Source organism: Sceloporus occidentalis, unplaced genomic scaffold (genome assembly GCF_023333645.1).
Source record: "Sceloporus occidentalis isolate IW3139 unplaced genomic scaffold, rSceOcc1.0.p SCAF_7, whole genome shotgun sequence".
In the NCBI taxonomy this organism is placed as follows: domain Eukaryota; kingdom Metazoa; phylum Chordata; class Lepidosauria; order Squamata; family Phrynosomatidae; genus Sceloporus; species Sceloporus occidentalis.
In genome coordinates this window covers 25,216,140-25,224,659 of record NW_028316987.1, presented here as the reverse complement: position 1 = coordinate 25,224,659, position 8,520 = coordinate 25,216,140, and positions in this window count along the sequence as shown.

The following is an 8,520-nucleotide window of genomic DNA, read 5'->3' as shown; positions in this document are numbered from 1 at the left end:
CATTTTTTACATTTGATATGTCCCAGTGGTGCTTCTGTTGTTTGGAAAACTGTGGAAGCTCTTGTCCCCATGGGGATGATGGAGAAGAACAGCAAGAGTCGTTCTTTGAAAGAGAGAACTTTTCCAAAGGATGGTTCCCTTCATTGGTGTGATATTTTAATGTGCTGTTTTTAAGGGTTTATTGTACATTATCTAAAGAGAGAGAGGAAAGTTAGTGGGGAGGAATCCACTTGTCTATGTTTACACTAAAAAGTTTTGTTTAAAAAATATGTTAATTACATTTGAGCCAGCATAGTATAATGGTTCGAATGCTGGACTAGGAGTCTGGGAAACCAGAGTTCAAATTCCTGCTCAGCCATGGAAATGCACTGGGTGATGCTGGGCAAGTCATACATTCCCAGATTCAGAAGAAGGCAAAGGCAACCCTGTGAACAAATGATGCCAAGAAGATCCTGTTACAGGGTTGCCTTTCGTTGTTGTTGTTATCCACCCTTGAGTTGATCTCGACCCATGGCGACCCTGTAAATGAAAAATCTCCAGGACTCCCTATGCTTCACTGCTCTGCTCAGGTCCTGCAATTCATACCAGTGACCTCCATAATAGACACAATATTCCAGGTGGGGCCTGAGCAGAGCAGAATACAGTGGCACTATTACTTCCCTTGATCTAGACTCTAGACACTGTTGATGCAGCCTAAAATCGCATTGGCCTTGTTAGCTGCCGCATTGCACTGTTGACTCATGTTCAATTTGTGGTGTACTTGGACTCCCAGATCCCTTTTGCACGTAGTCTCGTTCAGCCAGGTGTCATCCATCCTATATCTGTTCATTTCATTTTTCCGCCCTAAGTGCAATACCTTACATTTCTCCATGTTGAAATTCATTTTGTTAGCTTTGGCCCAAATTTCTAATCTATTAAGGTCATTTTGAATTTTGATCCTGTCCTCAGGGGTATTAGCTACTCCTCCTAATTTGGTGTTATCTGCAAATTTGATAAGTATACCCCCAATTCTGTCATCCAAGTCATTGATAAAGATGTTGAATAGCACTGGGCTCAGGACAGAGCCCTGTGGGACCCCACTGGTCACTTCTCTCCAGGAGGAAAAAGAGTCATTGTTGAGCACCCTTTGAGTTCGGCCGGTCAACCAATTACAGATCCATTTAACAGTTACTTTGTCTAGCCCACATTTTACAAGCTTGTTTGCAAGAATATCATGGGAAACCTTGTCAAAGGCCTTACTGAAATCAAGATATACTATATCCACAGCATTCCCTTCATCTACCAAGCTGGTAATTTTATCAAAGAAAGAGATCAGATTTGTCTGGCATGACTTGTTTCTCTGAAACCCGTGTTGACTTTTTGTGATTATGGCATTGCTTTCTAGATGTTCACAGACTTTCTGTTTAATGATCTGCTCTAGAATCTTTCCTGGTATTGATGTCAGACTGACTGGACGATAATTGTTGGGATCCTCTTTTTTTCCCTTTTTGAAGATGGGGACAACATTTGCCCTCCTCCAGTCTGCTGGGATTTCTCCGGTTTTCCAGGAGTTCTCAAAGATTATTGCCAATGGCTCCGATATTACATTTGCTAGTTCTTTTAATACCCTTGGATGTAGTTCATCTAGTCCTGGAGAGTTATATTCATTTAGATTTACAAGGTATTCCTCTACTATCTCTTTACTTAGTCTGTGCTGAAATTCCCCTATTCTGTCCTCTGCTCCATTATCCTCAGGTTGAGCACCCTTTTCCTTTTCTGAGAAGACTGAAGCAAAGAAGGTATTGAGTAATTCTGTCTTTTCTCTGTCTCCTGTTAGCATTTTGCCATTTTCTCCACGCAGTGGCCCTACCGTTTTCTTCTTCTTCCTTTTGCTGCGGACATATCCAAAAAAGCCCTTTTTTTTGTTCTTAACCTCTCTAGCAAGCCTGAGTTCATTCTGCGCTTTAGCTTTTCTGACTTTACCCCTACATGTGCTTGCTATTTGTTTGAATTCCTCTTTGGTGATTTCTCTGGTTTTCCATTTCTTATACATGTTCCGTTTAAAACTTAGCTCAGTTGAAAATTCCATCCTGGTTTCTTGAGACATCTCCCATTTTTCTTCCTCATTGGAACTGTTCTTCCATTGGAACACTCTTCTCCAGCATCACATTTCAAATGAACTAATTCTTTTCCTATCTGCTTCTTAACTGTCCAGCTCTCACATCCATACATGGTAATAGGGAATACAATGGTTTGCATGATTCTAACTTTTGTGCTCAGTTGTATGTCTTTACATTTTACGATATTTTCTAGTTCTCTCAAAGCTGCCCTCCCCATTTTTAATTTTCTTATAATTCCTTGACTGCAGTCCCCATTCTGATCAATATTTGATCCTAGGTATGAAAATTCTTTTACTATTTCTATTTCTTCATTGTCTAGGTTGAATCTGTGTAAATTTTCTGTAGTCATTATTTTTGTCTTTTTTATGTTCACCAGTAAGCCTACCTTTGCATTTTCCTCCTTGGTCTTCCTTAGTAGTTGTTCCAAGTCTATGAAGTTTTCAAATAGTAATACAGCGTGCCCGCGCCATACGCGGGCGCACTTTATGCGGCTTGAGCATACGCACTCAAGCCACGGGGCGCGCGCAGGGCCGAAGGGGCGGCACGTCCCATTCAATTGCATGGGCGCGGGCGCCCATTGCGCCCTGTGCGCCGCCGTGCACAAGCCCCATTGTTTACAATGGGGTTTGAGCATAGACGGAATTCACCTTACGCGGAGGGATCCGGAACGGATCCCTGCGTAAGGCGAGGGCCCACTGTATAGTGTCATCTGCATATCTTAGATTGTTGGTATTCCTTCCTCCTATTTTGATTCTTCTTTCTTCTGTGTCCAATCCTGCTTTTCATGTAATATGTTCTGCATACAAGTTGAACAGATAGGGTGAGAGAATGCAGCCTTGTCTGACCCCTTTGCCAATTGGGAACCATTCTGTTTCTCTGTGTTCTGTCCTGACAGTATCCTCTTCTCTTGAGTAAAGATTCTTCATTAGGTCTATCAGATGTGCTCGCACTCCCATGTCTTTCAGGGCATTCCATAGCCTTTCGTGATCTATGGAGTCAAAGGCTTTGCTATAGTCGATAAAGCACATGCTGATTTTCTTTTGAAATTCCTTGATGCGCTCCACTAGCTACCGTATGCTTTCAGTGTGGTCTGTAGTGCCTCTTCCTCATCATAACTCAGAAATAACTTGAAGTCATACAACAAGACTCTATTATTTTTATAAGAACAATTATGTTTATATCAAAAAGGAAACGTTTCACCTAAAATATTACAAATTTATCTTGTAATAATTAAGGTAACAAAAATACATAAACAAAAACTGAACATAATGATGCAGAGAATAAAAAGGGGAAAGGAGTAAAGAAGGATGCTAACAGAGAGGATTACAGTCAGATTCAACCATCCATGGCTTCAAAATACTTTTAAAAATACATAAATTCCAAAAAGCAAACTATGATTTTGCTATTTTATACCATTGTAGTTATCTATCTATCTGTCTGTCTGTCTATCTATCTATTATTTTTATTTAAAAAGTTACATAAACTTCTTTGTTATCTTTCTTCATATCAAGTATATATAAATAATTGCAAAGTATATGAGTAATATTTCTTATAGGAAATATTATACATAAATAAAAAAAGAAGATTAGTCCCTTCTTCCATTTTAATCTCTTTTAATCATTTTATCCTCTATTTCTTATTAACAATTGAGTCCTCTCCCCCTCCAATTGGCTGAACTTTTTCTTTTTAACATGTCATCCTCATTTGTACATCTAAATATATCTTCCTCTTCATGTTACTTCTAACAATTACCTAAATATTATGCCAGGTTTGTTTGGAAGCTGTTTCTTTCTTTCTTTAATTTTTAAGTTTGTTATACATTCTGTACATTTTGGAGTTCGTCTTATTAAGTTCATCTTTCTCCTTCTATCCATGTTCATTATTGTGTGCTTCTAATAGTGTTTTATATGTTTTTTATATTCATCTATTTTCTTCTATTCTCTTTAGAATTTTGCATTTATTCATCTAGGCTTTTCTAACCAGTTTCCAATATTCTTCCGATCATTAAGTAAAGCAGTTAATCTCTCCAGTTCTAACATTTCAGCCAATTTTTTCAGCCAATCTTTCTCCTTTGGTATTATTTTCCAATTACGAGCAAGAAGCATCCTAGTGGCTGATGTCATATATAATATCACTTTCCAACATTTATTTTTTGTTACCTTCTCTATGGTAACAAAAAAAGGTAAAAACGTTCTGATCTCATTTCAAATTTTATGTCCAAAATTTCCATGGTTTCTTTATGGATGCTGTTCCAGAATCTGTTAATGTCTGTGCTTCCACCACAAATGTAGAAAATAACATTCTGAATCTTGACATTTCCAGCACTTTGTCTTGACTGTCTTATACATTTTATCTAATTTAATTGGAGTCAAGACCATGGATGAGGCATTTAAAGATAGTTTTTTTCAAAATTTTGACACAAATTGAATTTTGGGTTTTTTCTCTGTGAACTCTCCCAGGCTTCTAAACCAACTGGCTTACTTATGTCCAGGGCCCATTTTATTATTGATTCTTTGAATAATTCATTCTCTAATTCCCATGTTATGAACAATTTGTAGTAATTTGATATATGATGTTTTTGATTGTCAACAACAACAACAACAACAATAATAATAATTTCAGATGCCTTTGTGTCAAAATATTCTAACTTCCTATCTATTTTGTACCTTTCTGATAAATGTTTATAGAGGAGCCAATTATCTTGCAACTCCATTCTCTCTATTTTTCTCTAGCTTTCATTCTCAATTCTGTATTATTTTCATTAATCAAAATATCTTTGTTACTGGCCAGTCTAAATGAATTCAGGTCTCCCAGGCCAGATGAACTACATCCAAGGGTATTAAAAGACCTGGCAAATGTAATCTCAGAGCCACTGCCAATAATCTTGGAGAATTCCAGGAGAAGAGGAGAGGTCCCAGTGGACTGCAGGAGGTCAAATGTTGTCCCCATTTTCAAAAAGGAGAGGGAAAAAAGAAGGCACAAGCAATTATCACCCAGTCAGCCTGACATTAATACCAGGAAAGATTCTTGTTGTTGTTGTTGTTGATGATGATGATGATTTATGGCGACCATAAGGAGATTCTATCAAGGGGTTTTCTTGACCAGATTTGTTCAAAGGGTGTTTGCCACTGCCATCCTCTGAGACTGAGTGGTGAAACAGACTACCCCAAAGGGGCGGCACCACATCGACTCTGAAAAAGCCAAGTGGGCAACCTCCTCACTCTGACTTTTTTTCTGGTGTAAAAAGAAGTAGCAAAATGCCGTTCCTTTTTTGCACCAGAAAAAAGTCAGCTTTTCTGCTGCTGCCACAGCTGTGCAATGCTCCTGCAGTGTGCGGCATATAAATGCTGAAGTGCTGCAAAGCTGCCCACCATGTGGTCAGGCAGGCAGTGTGAAGCTGGCTTGGGGGCAGTGTCAGAGCATGCAGAGTCTAAATGCCCAAGCCAGCACAAAGGGGCGGTCTGCTTCCTCTCTGAGAGAGTGTGACTTGCCCAAAGTCACCCAGTGAGTTTCCATGGCTGAGCCAGGATTCAAACCCTGGTCTTCAGAATCATAGTCCAGTACTCACACCACTACACTATGCTGGCCAGATCATTAAACAGTCTGTAAGCATTTGGAAAGGAATGCCATAATCACTAAAAGTCAACTTCAGTTTCTCAAAAATAAGCCATGGCAGACTAATCTGATTTCTTTCTTTCTTTCTTTCTTTCTTTCTTTCTTTTGGTAAAATTACCAGCTTGGTAGATGAAAGGAATACTGTGGATCTAGCATATCCCCATTTCAGTAAGGCTTTTGACAAGGTCTTCCATGATATTCTTGAAAACAAGTTAGTAAGATGTGGGCTAAACAATGCTACTGTTCAGTGGAGTTATAATTGTTTGACCAGCCGAACCCAAAGGGTGCTCAACAATGACGCCTCTTCATCCTGGAGAGAAGTGGCTAGCAGGCTGCCACATACTTCTGTCTTGGGCCCAGGGCTATTCAACATCTTTATCAATGACTTGCATGAAAGAATAGGAGCATGCTTATCAAATTTGCAGATGACACCAAATTAGGAAGAATAGCTAATACACCAGAGGATTTAAAATGACAGTAGCAGTTTAGAAAGCTTCTTTATTGCAAGGTATTGGAAAAACTGATCCAGAGTTGGAGGGATAGATAATGTCCAATAGCTATCAAGAGTTTATAAATGTTTGCTTAAGTTACAGTTTATACTGAAGAAGAAATGATAAAGGAAATCATGGTTAAATGGTCCCTAAATTTTGGATTCACTCTTGCAATTAACACAATGGGAAATAACATGGGAAAAGAGACATCTAGCCAAAATATAAAAGAGAGTCACTACAAGATTTTTTACAGGTGGTATTTAACTCTTGAAAAAATGAGCAAAATGTACAAGAACTGCAGTAATTTATGCTGGAAGTGTGGTAAGGAGAAAGGCTCGATTTTTCATATGTGGTGGACTTGTGAGAAAGCTGTGAGGTTTTGGAAGCAAATTTATTTTGAAATTAAGGAAGCCACTAAAATCAATTATTTAAGATTTGCCCCAGATGTCTTTCTTTTAAATATGATAGAGTAATCACTTGAGAAAAAATTTGGTAAAATTTTATTTTATATATTATCAGCGGCAAGATTAGTTTATGCCCAAAAATGGAAGAAGAAAGAAATTCCAATGATGGAACAATGGGCATTTAAGATGTTGGACTTGTTGGAAATGGACAAACTCTCGAGAGGAATAAGAAATGATCCTTCACAAAAGTATAAAGAAGATTGGGAAAAAATATTAGATTACTTTCAAGAAAAGTGGGGGGAAATAATCTCTATTGGGGTTGAGTAGGAAGAGCATGTAATTAATCAGAAAGAGACTTTCATTTGAATTGTTATATATATAGTCAAAATTGTTTAGTCAAAGGGAATTCAAAGTGTTTTAAATTATATTTCAGATTACATGAAAAGTGCTGGATAAAGAAAGAAAGAATTTCCAATCTCAGTAATAGATAATCAGAAAGAAAACAGTAGAAAATAATCCAAAACACCAGTCAGGAAGTAACAAATTGATGTATGTCAATCATATATGTAGTGGTTCGTTTTTAACTTTTTTTAACTTTTTTTTCTTTTTCCCTTTCTCTTCTTCTCTTTCTCCTTTGTCTATTCACTAAATGTAATACGGCTATTATGTTTCTACAGTATGTATATATGTAATTGAATGCTAGTGATATGCAATTTTATTATGTCTTGTTCCTTTAAATTTAATAGATATTATTAAATAAAAAAGCTTCTTTAAATGCAACTCAGAAACAGAGGCAATTACATCTGGGTACTCTAGGTAACCTCCTATTCAAGATACTGTAGCTCTGGATTTCCTGCATTCAGCAGAGGATTGAACCAGACAAAATACTAGGCTCCTCCTGCTCTTGTACAGTCCGCCCTCCATATCCATGGATTATTTTTTTTATTAATCTATTTATTTATAGCCCGCCTTCCTCCCAACATAGGAACCCAAGGCATTCAAGCATCCATGAATTGAAAATATTGCAAAACATATAAATTCTAAAAAGCACAAAATGTGTTTGCCAGTTTATATAAGGGACACCATGGGACTTGAGCATCCAGGGATTTTGATATCCAGGGAGGGGGAGGGTGTCCTGGAACCAAACCACAATAGAAAGCAAGGGCCCACTTTACTTTTAAAGTGTCTCACAGGGAAAACAGTGTGACTAAGTGAAGATCCAAACTGAAGTGCATTCAGATAATGGCTCATCAGTGGGATCCTGGAGCTAACTTCTCATCATCATCCACTCTATCATCAGGCAAAAGTGTGGCCAGTAATTTCCTAGATTGATGGAATTCAGTAGAGTGAGTAACAATTTTTCTTGAATTAATCAAACTCAGGAAACAAGTTCCTTGCCATGTTAAGTTTGGTGGGGCGAGGGTGATCCTAGACGGCTGGACCTGACCTGCAGACAGGTGAATAAGAAAATCCGGAGGATCATATGGAGGGGTTTGGGCCATTTTCTCCTGCTTCCATTCTTTCAGGTAGACTGAGCTCTATTCCTATTTATAGGAAGATGGTAATTTCATTTTCTTGGGAGATTTACAAAAAGGGGGTGAGTGCCATTTTTGTAGCCCTGGTGGGGAAAAAGGACTAAACAGATACTTGTCTCTTGTCTGTGGCAGGTAGCTGGAGGAGAACATGTTAGAAGGGTTGGTCTCGGGAACTGTCACCACAGGACACTGGAATGGGGGCTTGTAAAAGAGTTGGCACTTGGGGCTGATCTGGAGACTTACTCTTTCTCCAGGTTGGCCATCCAAAATGACCTTCCAAGATAATAAATATTTATTTTTTGGACTGCCCTTCAGGTCTGGTGTTTCGCCCAAGGGTTGCTGAGGTGTCACAGGTTGATATCTGGGCCTCAGGTAA